Source organism: Plecotus auritus, assembly GCF_963455305.1.
Source record: "Plecotus auritus genome assembly, chromosome: 1".
NCBI lineage: Eukaryota > Metazoa > Chordata > Mammalia > Chiroptera > Vespertilionidae > Plecotus > Plecotus auritus.
The window spans coordinates 88,847,170-88,860,875 of NC_137770.1; positions in this window are offsets into that span (position 1 = coordinate 88,847,170).

Here is a 13,706-nt window from a genome sequence, read left to right on the forward strand (position 1 = left end):
TTTTAATACTAAGAGGCACAGAATTTAATTTAGATAAATTAACAAAATGTTTTCATTCTGGAATAAAGAATGAAAACATTTAAGAAAATGAGTAAAATAATAAATAAAATATCATTCTAAGTTCAAAAAGTAGTTCTAGGTTTCTAGAATATCTGGTATTACTATATTTCACAAACCCAAAGTTCTAAATGTATGTTCTGAGATGGAACATGATGATTCATGCCAGTGTTCTTTCTCTACCAACACCTGTTGAAGGTAATGCAAGGGTTCCCAATATTGGAACTGCCCTTGACCTTCAGTGGAATGCCTTTCTTCACATGATTTGAAGACTGAGGGTGCAGGAGCTAGGGAGAGCAAACAGAACATTAAATAACATTCAGAAATATAATCCCTTTTTGCACTGAAAGCCAATAATAATGATGTGTATATACATGTGTGTATATATAATGTATAAATATGATTTATGTATATGTGTATTACACATAAATTTGCATATACTTATCATTAGAAAATCTTTTTACTATTTCTCTGTCATGACTAGTTACTGGATTTAGAAACATTGAATTACCATAAATGGTACTTTGTCTAGAAGGATTTCTTAAATTTGTATATTAGTGAAGTTCTGTAGGAATAATTTTTGTATTAGTGGAGTTCAGTAGGAATAATTAATGTACTTGTTCTGGATATATAAAGAAAAAAAGCCATTTAAATTGGGGAGGGCACCAAAATTCATTAAATACCTGGTATTAATATTTTTTAAATGAGTCCATGATGATTTTTGCCCCAACAAACAGGGCAGTCTTTTTTTTCTGGGAATATTTAATAATGCAGCTAACTTTTAAATTTCTTTCTTGAAGTTAGAAGCCTCTGTGTGAGTTTTCTTTTCTTTTCCCCTATGTCTGTAGCTCCTTGTTTGTTTAACCACAGTGCATTTCCTTTAATATTTTGGTGCTGTTCATTGAGACACTTTAATTTGATTGTTTCCCTTCTCTTTGTATTTGTCTTCACCAGGTGTTTCTTGACTTGAGCGTACTTCCCACATGATAAAATTAAAGGTCTAATTAATGCCTTTAAGGACATTGGTGCACAATTCAGCACCTAATTTTCTGCAGGGGATGTATTTAGGTGTTTAACTAGGTGGAACTGTGTGCTAAAGATTTCATTTGCATACAAAGTCCCTCTTATTACTTTGTAAACACTCTTCAATACAGAAACAAAGAATGTGTTCACATTATTTAGTATACACTTTTCTAGCTAGCAGAATAGTAGAGAAAATAAATATATCTAAGCTATATTTCATCAGAGAAGAAACAAAAATCCTTTTAGGTGAGGTGTTGAAATATGAGGTCCATTTCTTTGGAGCAGTGAGGATAATACTCAGCATTTGAAAATTGAGGGGGGCACCTGCAGATGCATTGCATGGAAAAGCAAATGCTTTGAAACACCACATCTGAGATGTAGAAGATTTTAAGAAAAATATGGCGTCACATCAAGCACAAAAAGGAACACTAAATCACCACCAGGCAAGTCCTAGCAGAGAGCAGGCCAGGAGACAAAACTCATTCATCTCTCCTAGGCTACAAAAACTGGGGAAGGCACCATCTACATAAAGGCTGGACAGTGTTTCTAATCTCATTTCACTTTCCATCTACTTTAAAACATAAATATTGTGGATGACTTAGATATTATTACTAATAAGGTATTTGCTTGATTATTATTAGCAAATTAAATCTATTAAAACTTGCCTTTCACACTATTGTCCTCAGGGACATGATTTATCAGATATGGGGAAACATTTTTAGCCCAATTTCTACACCCTCTCTCCAAAACCATAATCTTTATCAGCACTTCACTTTTGACATGGACAACAGATATTTCCTCAACACATGTAACACGTTAGTGTTGCCCAGACAAGGAACAAAGTTTAACAGGCAAGGAAGACTTTATTCAAGGATGTCGTAATAAGGCCTAGAGATCAGAACTCAGCCTGAGCAAAATAAAACGCTGGAGTGTTTTTAAGAGCTGGTTTGGGGGGAATCACAGGCCATCTGTGTTTGCTAATCAACTACCTAAAAAAAGGTAAACTTTCTTAGATCTTTATTATAGGAAGTAGCTTTACAACTTGGAGCAAGACACCCCACAAAATTAGGCTATCTTCTCATAGAAACTGGGATATAGGCATTATGTCTTCCTTGATGTTTATATCTCAAAGGGATGTCCATGGGTCCTTGAGAAAGATGTCCCATGTTGTAAAACTGGCAAGAAATTTTAAAAAGACTTACATCTCAAAAGGCCGAGAAGTTACAATGACAGTTTTCTAAAGTAAATAGTCTAAGAAAAGGGAAGTCAGTGATCTAGAGGCAGGAAGTAGCCTATCTTAAGTTTAATCAACCTGAAGGGACAATCTGGTTTGTGGTGGGGATGTGGGGAGACTGGCCAAGCAGAGGGAGATGCTTTGGAGGGGCTTCCATGATAGCTGCGGCCACTTGCTGAGTGTGCTCGGGTTGGTCGTTTGTGCAGGCTGACGTCAGCCACTGTGTGTGGTTTCTTGGGAAGAGCTCCTGTGCATGATGAGGCTGGCCACCCCTTGTACTGTGCTTGGTGCCTTTTGGGAATGGTTGCTTTGTGAGCAAGTTTGGCTGTCATGTGTTGCAGGTCTGCAGTCCTTTGAAAGAGGACTGGGCCAGGATGAGTGGGTTTGGCTAGGGAGGGATCTCACGGGAATGCCAGGGCTGGGTGAACAGTGATAGCCAAGTTAATGGAGAGAGACAAACTCGGTGCCTCCCTGCACTGGTCCAGACAGGTGGAAGAAGAGCAAAACAAAAGGAACAAAGAAACAATGGCACCTGCCTGCAGTTGAGTTCCCAAAGAGAGTTCCCAGTGACGTGCCCCTCCAGCACTCACAGGAAAGTTAGTCTCAATTGAATTCCTCCCCATACGACCCAGGTGCTTCTGGAGCTGCTGCCCTGGAGTGAGTTTGTGCATGAAATCATTTAAAAGCTGTGTCTCAGTCTCCCACGGCCCTTCATCTCTCTCGAATATAATCTCCACTGTTTTACAAAATTAGATATTATGGGAACTCTTCTTTCATGCACCAGTTCTTTAGGCTTTGGGAGCGCAGTGTGGGGCTCAGATTCCCTGTTCCTCACAGCAGGGCCATTGCAGCTGTGATGTCCCTCCCATTTGTAAATCACCATGCTGTGAGTCGGAAACCTAACCAGATGTGCCTCTGCCGCTCCTGTCCATCTTGATGTGGCTGCTTCATTATATCTTTAGTTCTAAGAATTCTGTTCAGCTAATCATTAGATGTAGATGGTTCTCAACCATGTTTGCTTTGTATTTAGTAGTAATTTTGGTGTGTTCATGGGAAAAGCTGAGTTCAGGATCTACCTAATCCACTACCTGGAGCAACTCCCCTTTACTTCCAATGGCATTCATTTCTTCTATGAGTGAAATCTTGGACGCCAGACATTTCTATTTCCTCTTTCTCGGCCCCTACCCATACCCTGACCTTCCTAGTATACTGCCACACAGTTGTAACTGCTCACATCCATTATGCTGGGCTTAGGTATTTTTGATCACACTTAAATTTAAGTGTGAATTTTCTCCAGGTACAAGTCTCATTGAATAATTAGTTTGTATTTTTCCACTATTTTTGTGTGGTTCTGCATTATTTACAGACAAAATAGTAGGAAAATTGGGTAATAAGTTGCTGCTCTGTTCCTCCCAGGCCTACGTGCCTCTATCTAACAATTGATAGAAAATTCTGGGTAACAACTTTCAGAAGAGATTTTCATGATCTTACCACTTAACCCTTCTATTTTAGGGATTCCTTACTGAGAAAGCTATTTCAAAGAATAATAATCCAATGGAAGCAAAATCCCACTTTATTAAGTGCTAGGGAAGTACTCACTTCCCAGAGCAGAGCTTCCATAATCATGGAATAGAGGTCACTATTTCGCTGTGCTCTCCTCTCCCCTCCCTCTAACAACTAAGAGAGCCAAGTCTTCTAAGCAAACTCTGGCATCACCTCTTCACTCTGTTGTGTGTGAATGATGGAGAACAGATAGGAGGGGACAGGTATGGTCAGGCTCTGCCCCCGTGAGCTTGCGCTATGGAGGACACGAAGAACAAGAGAGAAACTGTAGATAGGCTTTGCTATCTAAGACAAAGGAATGATACTATTTAGTAAAACATGATTAATCTTAGAAATCAGGTTTTGTGTGAATATAGTAAAAGTTTAAATAAACAGTGTGGAAGGAGCAAGGGAAAGAGAATAGAAGTGTGAAAGATGCCTTCTGGTGAAGATCGAAGAAATGTGAGAAAGAAGGAATTTACCTTCTCTACCACCTGGCATATAACAGACACTGAATACATATTTGTTAAATACAATTTAATTTTTACATATTTCAACATTTGTATGTATGAAATGACTTTGAAAATCATTTCAAAAAGTAATTAAATCACCTTTGAAATTTTAGTCTGAGAACTGTGTTGTTGTTGTTGTTGTTGTTTTTAATTTTTCAATTACAGTTTACATTCAATATTATTTTATATTACTTTCTGGTGTACATCATAGTGATTAGACAATCATATACTTTATAAAAGTGGTCCCATGATATTTCAAGCACTCACCTAGCACTGTACAGAGTTATTACAATATGATGTACCATATTCCCTATGCTGTACTTAACATCCCCATGACTATTTTGTGTATACCAACTTCGACTTCTTAATTCCTTCAAGTTTTTCACCCAGCTCCCCAACCCTCCTCCCCTTGGCAACCATCAGTCTGATCTTTGTATCTATGAGTCTGTTTCAATTTTGTTTGTCCATTTATTTTTCTCTTTAGATTCCAGTTATAAGTGAAATCATATGGTATTTGTCTATCTCTATCTGACTTATTTAGCATAATACCCTGTAAGTTCATCCATGATGTCACAAGTGATAAGATTTCATCCAAGAACCATATTTTTATATAATTTCCTGCTTTGGACATTTATTCATAAATACTTCTTAATTAATTATACTCTGGACACAGATCACTCAAATCCAATTATTTCCTGTGTTAAGAAATGCTGAGTTATCTAAAGCCCCGTGTTTGTATAGACATACTTTGTAGTTGCCTTTCAAAATCAGGTTCTCTTGTAGGATAAACTTGATTAAAAGGACTAGAAAAGTAAAGAGGAGCTCATTTTCATTAAGAAAATATTTTAGAAGCTTCTAAGGACAAATTAATATGATTACAGTTCATCTCTATAATGTTGTACATAATCAACATTTGGTCAATATCCATAAATTATTAGAATATCTTCACATTCCTCTGATGAAATCATGACATCTCTATTTTTCTCAGTATTGTTTAGTAGAAAAATATAGGAAATAAGAATAATCACAACAATAAAATTATACTGAAGCATAATTTCTCATGTGGATAGATTCAATAAGCAACCACATTTGGGTGGGCAGGCATCACATTTATAGTATATGGTATATTCACTTTGACCTCAGGTTGCACAGGTTAGTTCCCATCCAATCCTCTTAATATATGTTGTTTTGTAGGTTGAAGGTCAGCTAAGCAGCAAGGTAGGGTGCCTTCCAGTGGAGTGGAACTGCCCGGGCCCCCTGTGGGAGCATAGGTGTTTTTATCCAGGAATATGGTTCTGTCTGCAAAAAATTGATCTTGAGACAGGCTGAAAGAAAAACAAACATGAGTAAAAATAAACTGAGTATTAAAAAAACCAAAAGTACCATATTTGAGTTTTTAGTATATGCCAAATTGGGTTTTAACAGCTCCATTGTAAAAATAGAGAAGTTTAAATGCCAAGAGTTTCATGCAAGATCACACAGCAAGCAAAAAGCAGAGCCTGGACTTGGGCCCAACTGCTTTGCATTTCACAAACCAAGCCCTTTTCTCTTTGCCACACTGGTTCTCTTCTGGAAGGCCCTGGAATAAGCAAGCTCCAATTTGGACCATGAACAAAAAAAAAAATACTGGAGATTACACTTTATGTGATATTTTGTGAAAAACATACATGTGTCTGGAGGAGCTTAAAGAAATAAGTTCATCTGGTTAGCTTACAGGATTTCAAAATTGCATGTCTGCCAATTAAGTCAACATATATACCCCAAATTTTTTGTTGTTGTGTTCCCTGTAATGAAAAACACCAGAAGCTACTGTATTTTAGAAACTAAAGCTAGGAAAGTATCCCTAACTCCTCTTTTATCCCCTACTACCCTTTATTTTATTGACAAATTCTATTCAGATTTTCTTAATCTAAAACATGGACATCTCTTAGTGATCTCCATTCTACTACCTTGTTTAGGAAAATTATCACCTCTGGATTACTACAAATACATCCCAAATGTCCCTCCCTTACTTGTGTCCTACCCATGCTCAGCACATCTCCAATTCTTCATCCTATCATTCAGAATGATTTCATAATGCTAGTTTTATCAGACAACTTCCCTGTTTATAATTTTTCTCAATTCCTTTCAGTGTAAAATCCAAATGGTATAGTGTACAGTAAAGATGCAAATAGGCCTCACATTCTCTCGTATGGGGAGAAAGTAAATTCAGTGATTGACCAGGGTAGAGATGACCAGTTCAGGTTTGAACATCCTTAATTGAAGTGCTGAAGGGACATCCAGTTGGAGTCATTCATCTGGCATATAGGTATCTTCACTAGTCCTTCCTCTCAAACAAGAAAGAAAACAGGACAACTTATTCATAAGAAAATACAAGTAATACAGTTATCACCAGGAGCATTTCTTTGCATTAAATAATTTTGGGAAAAAATTCATATATATAAAGTAATTTCAAAACATTCATCTAGCATAGTGGAATTGAGTTGGAAAGATGTTTCTAAAGGGTGAGTCTTGGCCCTTCAAATCATGCTGCTTGTGTATTTCATGTGTGGTAAGAGGTGCTGGTTTCAAAGAAACACTGGAAAATTCACTGTGGCTGAAACACACAAATCAAGCACAGAACCTTTGCCGGAGGCTAAGTCAGAGCAATGCCACTGAGGTAGCCTGCCTATGAATATCTCATTGCTGACATCTTGAGCTCTGTTAATTCCTATTTGAGATAAACGCATCTGCTTGTATCTCAAAAGACTAGATCCACAGAACCATTACTAAGATATTTCGTAGATGCTCTCCAAGGACTTTAAAAGTCAGAACAACAGGAAATTTACCAAATCTGTACAGCAAACCTGAAGAAAAGGTTAAGCAAAATTCAGAATCCTCCTTCATAGTCTGCAAATTTTGATAAATAGTGTCACAACTTTGTCCACTGATTTCTAGAGATTTGATTCATTGTAATGCTATCTGGGTTAATTGGACTTATAAGAGGTGCTAATTCCTGTCCCTGAAAATAATATATTTCAGAATTTCATTCCCGCATTGAATATTCCCTCAGTATCTAAGAAGCAGAGCCTCTCTGTTCGGAAAACTAAACAAAAAATATCAAGATAACAGGATGGTGGGATTTTTGTTTAGAAAGAAGCACTACAGTATTTGGCTCACAATTTTATGCACAGAACTCCCAAGGGCTACCTTTGACATCTTTACCTTATATTGTTTCTCTCCTAAATCATGGATAATAGAGACCCCAGGCATTATGGAGTAAACCCTGAAGCTCACTGCACACAAACTCTAAGAGTTATCATTTTCATGGCTCAGCTAATAAGAGAAGTAAAACTCATGCCATTATTTGACTTACTTAAAATGTATCCTTTTCATGTTTGAAGGTCTAATATCCTATATATTTGCAATTATTTAGCCCTTGGCATTCTCCTTGAAACTGTCCTCCTCTGCCTATTTCTTCTCTTGTTCCCTATGACTTATTTTACTCCGTAGCTTCTAGCTATCCCTCAACCACAAAGGTAGTTGAAGCAACATCCAAAAATACCAGCTCCCGGGAGCTGTTCGTTCTGTGCTTAAAGTATAAAACAGGTCTCAAGCCTGGGTAATAACTGAATTCATGAATCTCAATTCCCAAATGACATTAATAGCAGCCTAGAGCAGGAAGCAGAGCTATGCTAATTTCTGCAGGTAATGCGTGAAAGCAGATAGGGAAAGCTTGAAAGGTCAACATCTGCTGTCATGCAGGAGTGTTGCAAAATGTGATTGGCCAGTAAATGTCAACACCATGTTCTAAAATCTACATGCCACCCTTTCAATTTAATCTTCGCTAGCAGCCCAGCTAACAATCATGCAGCATGTTTCAAAAGCCCTTGAATTCTAAAATGGAATTGTGTGATTGCATTCCCATGGCAATAAGACACCTGTAAATTACAAACTTGTCATTTAATCAGCATAAATGTAGGGAGTTTGTGCAACCACTGTGAATTTTTTTCATATCTATTTTCAGGGAAGGCTGAAGACCTCTTAATGATTATATACCATAACAGACTACAGGTCTAACTGTTGCCATGGTATTACATACTTCTTTTCTTTTAAAGAAGTGACTGGAATGTAGAGCAGATAATGAATCTAATGATTGTCCTCTGCTCCACAGAGATGTGCTTTATATTCTCTCCCTTTTGTGCTCTTCCTTCTTTTCACTCCAGACTGGGTTCACAGGTATGCATTTGTTCAGGGACAAGAATGGATCTCAGAGCAACCTCCACCTTATGAAAAATAAATATAAAATGATCTGCTTTGGGAAATGTCTATAACAAAAAGGGTATCTGTAAAAAGCATAGAAAACAAAATTTACATTTATCACATAAACTAGAGGCCCGGTGCACAGATTCGTGCACCGATGGGGTCCCTCGGCCTGGCCTGTGCCCTCTTGCAATCTGGGAGCCCTTGGGGGATGTCAGACTGCCGGTTTTAGCCCGATCCCCATAGGCCAGGCCAAGGGACCCTACCAGTGCACAATTCCATGCACTGGGCCTCTAGCATGCATATAAGATCTTGGGTTAATCTCTTCCTGCCCTCCTACCTCCCCCCTTCTTTCTGAGATTCATCAGTCTGTTCCATGTTTCCATGCCTGTGCATTGAGTATCTGCCCCCTGGTGGTCAGTGCACGTCATAGCTACCAGTTGAGTGGTCATTTAGGCTTTTATGTATAGAGATTGTCAGATTAAATCAGTGAGGAGAAAGACAGTAGGTTTTGTGTAAAAGAAAAGTATATAGTTTGCACATTCATAGTGTCCAAGGCTATACATAAGAAGTTCTTTTTAATTAAATGTGAACTAAATTAGTGAATCTTAAACTTGCCAGATATTCAAATTCAATTAATTACTAGTATATTTGATAGGTGACTGTGTTTGTATTTATTTTTTTATCTTTAAAGTATATTTTTATTAATTTCAGAGAGGAGGGGAGAGGTAGATATAGATAGAAACATCAATGATGAGGGAGAATCATTGATCGGTTGCTTCCTGCATGCCCCATACTTGGGGATTGAACCCGCAACCTGGACATATGCCCTGATGGGGAATCGAACCATGCCTCCCGGGTTCTTAGGTTGACACTCAACCACTGAGTCATCCTGGCCAGGCAGATGACTGTGTTTTTAGATTATAAGTAATTATCATTAATGTGTATTTGCCAACTGGAAGCCATTTACCATACAAAGCACCAAATTTAATACAACTGACTTTTATTCTCTATTTGAAAATTAACCAAAAATAGAATTTTTATAAAGGTGTTTTAGCTTGGGTAATTATTTTGGACAGAATCATAAAAACTTGGCTTCAGGATACACCATGTCTCCCCATACAAACTAAACTTATCTACTGGAGGTAGCAAAAAAAGGGGTCCTGATAAGTTTATATTAAATTATTCTGAAATAAACATGTATAAGTGAATGAATGCAGTTATTAGATAGACTTGGCCAGACGCACACAATTGGGGAGGAACATGGCTCCGTTCCTGTTTTCCTGACTCCATCTCAAGTACTCATTTTCCTACTCAGTCCAAGTGACATTTTTGCATCTCTTAAAATGACAGTAGATACATAAATTTGAAATGAGGTATTTTTATTTTTCTTTAAAAGGAAATGGATACAGGCACACATCTTCTGAGTTCCTGCTTAGTATCTACAAGTTATGCTAGAACTTAAATGTGTGCTCACATTTAATATGTAGGTACTCCTGTCCAGGTTTACAAAAGTTTTGACTTTGAAAAGTGTTTTAAGAAGGAAAATGATCACAAGATTGGAAATACTAAATTATCATATAATTCTTTGATTTTATTGACAACTTAAATATAAATCTAATGTCTGCCTAACAATGAAGGTATAAAAATGCTATTTCTTTTGTTTTAGTGATTATATGCAATAAAGGTGAAGTAATGGTGAATGATGCCCACCTCTTACTCTACTCAAACCCTTTTTAAGCACATACACTACTGGGCATAGCTTTCTATGAAGTAGTTGGGCAGTTTTCAGTAATGCTAAGAAACCTATTACTCCAAGTGTGGAGGAGGGGTGTTGGCTCCCTGATGTTGGCTGTAGGACCCGGGCCAGATGAACCATACTGGTTGTCTCTTGCCAGTTTATGTCTAAGTCAAAAATATGAATGACCAGTGAGGACTTCACTACCCTTCCATGCGTAACCTAGTAGATGCTATGCAGCTATATAGTTTAATGGACCAATAAGAATAAGATCTCATTTTATAGATATCTTAATGAAAGAGCCATACATGGGGCAGAAAGTGACTAGGACCATTGACCACTATACAATGGCATCAGCAAAAGAGTGCCCAAGACAACCAGATAGAGCCATATCGTTCAATCTGGTAAAGACTCTGACTTTCATTTTCAGCAACCAACAGTAAGACTAGTTTCCAATTCAGGGGTATTGGACAGTTTCAAAACCAGAACTTAAATCTCAGAGCAGATTGGAAAAGGACCTTTTAGAACCCACCACCTCACAGCAAGTGTTAAAGAAGTCTTGTGTTCCTTCAGTGTTTTGGGGAAGTTACCAGTGCTAACATGGTTATCTCAGCAGTGGCATCTGACTTCCTACCTGGAAAGCAAGGTCTAATGTTGAACTCAATCTCCTCCAAAGAGTAATCATTTTAGAAACAAATGTCTTCTCCTCATTAGAATAGAAACTAGACACCAAGACTTTGATTTATGTCTTCAGTTAAGATTTTAGCTCAGTGCACGTCTAAGGGCCCTCTTTCAAATGGATGGCAGGCAGTACAGGGAATTTTCAGTTCCAAGAGCATTTGATCATTGTGCTGCCTTCCTTCCCCACATTCAGTTTATCAGAGTAATTCCCCATGGGGCTTTCACAGACTGAATTGGCAACTATGAATTTTCAATGATTCCAAATAAAGCACAGTGACATGTCCTATCACTCTTCCAAATGAAAAAAAGTACACTAAGTCCATTAGTCACCAAAATCATGATCTGTTATATGACTGTACTTTTCCCTTTTTGCAAAGTGAACTTTGGAAAAAATTCCACTGAATTAGTTTATTTTACAGTGATAATCTGTAAAAAAGCTATGAAAACCTGCCAGTGTTGAAATTGCCCACACAGCCTCTGTGTGTTCTTCCCTTGACACTGAATACTTATTAATGCATTATAAAACTTGACCTTCAATATTTTCAATGTAATAGTTTATTTTAAACACTATCATATCTCACATGTTACCAATTATTTCCTACATGCTGGTGATTTCTATAGTTGTGACATCTCTTTTTCTTAGTACCATCATAAAACAACCACAAAACAACCACAAAAGAATTTCACTTTAGATATCTTCCAGGAACCTTACATTCACTATATACAAAATAAAATTAAGTGCTTTTTTTCTTTCCTTTATTTTACACTAGAGGCCCGGTGCACAAAAAGTTGTGCACTCGGGGTAGGGGAGGGGTCCCTCAGCCCAGCCTGCACCCTCTCACCATCTGAGATCCTCGGGAGATGTCCAACTGCCCGTTTAGGCCCGATCTCACAGGGATCTCTGCTGTGGAATCAGGCCTAAACCAGCAGCCAGACATCCCTCTCACAATCCGGGACCGCTGGCTCCTAACCGCTTGCCTGCCTGCCTGCCTGATTGTCCCTAACCACTCTGCCTGCCTGCCTGATCACCCATAACCACTCACCTGCCTGCCTGATCTCCCCTAATCACTCTGCCTGCCTGACCACCCCTAACTGCTCATCTGCCCACCACTGCCTTGGCCCCAATCTCCACGGCTTCATCCAGAAGGATGTCCAGAATCATGTCTGGAAAGTCGTTCGGCTTTCTGGTCTAATAAGCATATTACGTTTTATTATTATAGATGTTGTTGCACTTACTGATGTTAACTTACCTAAAGCAAGAGACCGGAGTTATCTTTCTACCTTCTTTTAGACCATTCCCCAAATACAAATGGTAGCAAAATATTGACATCAGAAATCCATGTATAACTTATCTCCTTTTCTCCATCCTTCTGCATTAGACCAGACTATGTTATGGTCCATAGACTACAGGGAGGTGATGATGATGATTGCTGTTGCATTAACATCTATAATAAATGAAAAAAATAGCCACTGGGAAACAAATATTTCTGTGGTATAAAAATCTTTACTTCTGAAACAATGTCAGGAAACTGTTAATAAGTGGTGTAGACTATAAATTTATCATGTAATTATGCTAGAATAATTTAATGTGAAGCCAGAGTCAATCCTATTTCAAATAACCAAATACTAAGTAAAGGCAGGGAAAGAAGCTGATCTCCCAGATTAAAATCATTGAATCTTATTCAAAATTATTGAGTATTTTAATCCACAAACCTTGGTTACAACCTCAGTAACTAATGGTCACCATCTCATGGCTTTAGTTTCTGGCATTCATATTAAGTACTAGATAAAATACAAGCAATTTTTTTGTTTCTTTATTTTTCTTCTTAAAATTCTCAGTTTTTCTTCTCCCTCGCTTATCATTCCTCTCCTTCCTCTGAAACTCATCTGAACTATGCCTTTCCAAAAGAACCCTTTATTCATTACATTTCTCTTGCTCTTTCTCCCTACTCTTATTTCTGAGATGTTTTTCCTCTGATAACATTACACAGTAGTAGTCTGGGGGTCTACCATAATAGAGGATATACGATCAATGTATATATAATATTTGAATTTATTATTTATATCTGAATATAATACATTATTTCAAAAAAGAAATAGAATGTATCTTGAAGAAAGAGGCCCTTTTGACAGTTCATACAGTATATATGCAACTTTTTTTTTTCATATGTGTGGCTCCTGTAAGATTGGAGTCACTCAAGGACCGTGGTCAGCAAACTGCCACTCGTGAGCCACATGCGGCTCTTTGGCCCCTTGAGTGTGGCTCTTCCACAAAATATCACAGCCTGGGTGAGTCTATTTTGAAGAAGTGGCATTAGAAGAAGTTTAAGTTTAAAAAATCTGTCTCTCAAAAGAAATTTCAATCGTTGTACTGTTGATATTTGGCTCTGTTGACTAATGAGTTTGCCGACCACAGTTCAAGGAAATAGGCAGATGCAGAAAGCAAGAGGGGAGTTTATTAGAGGGAATGGGAGATGGACCCCCAACCGCGGAAGATTAGGACTCAGTCTCCATTGTCCTTTGGGTTGAATTTTATGCGCAAAAACAACAAGGGGAGGAGGCTGGGGGATGTAAATGGTCTAGTCTGATTAGATGGAGTACATTGTCCTTCAGACCAATTAGTGCTGGCCGTTGAGGCTGTGGGCTGTAAGCGGCCATTGTTATCAATGCCCTGCTG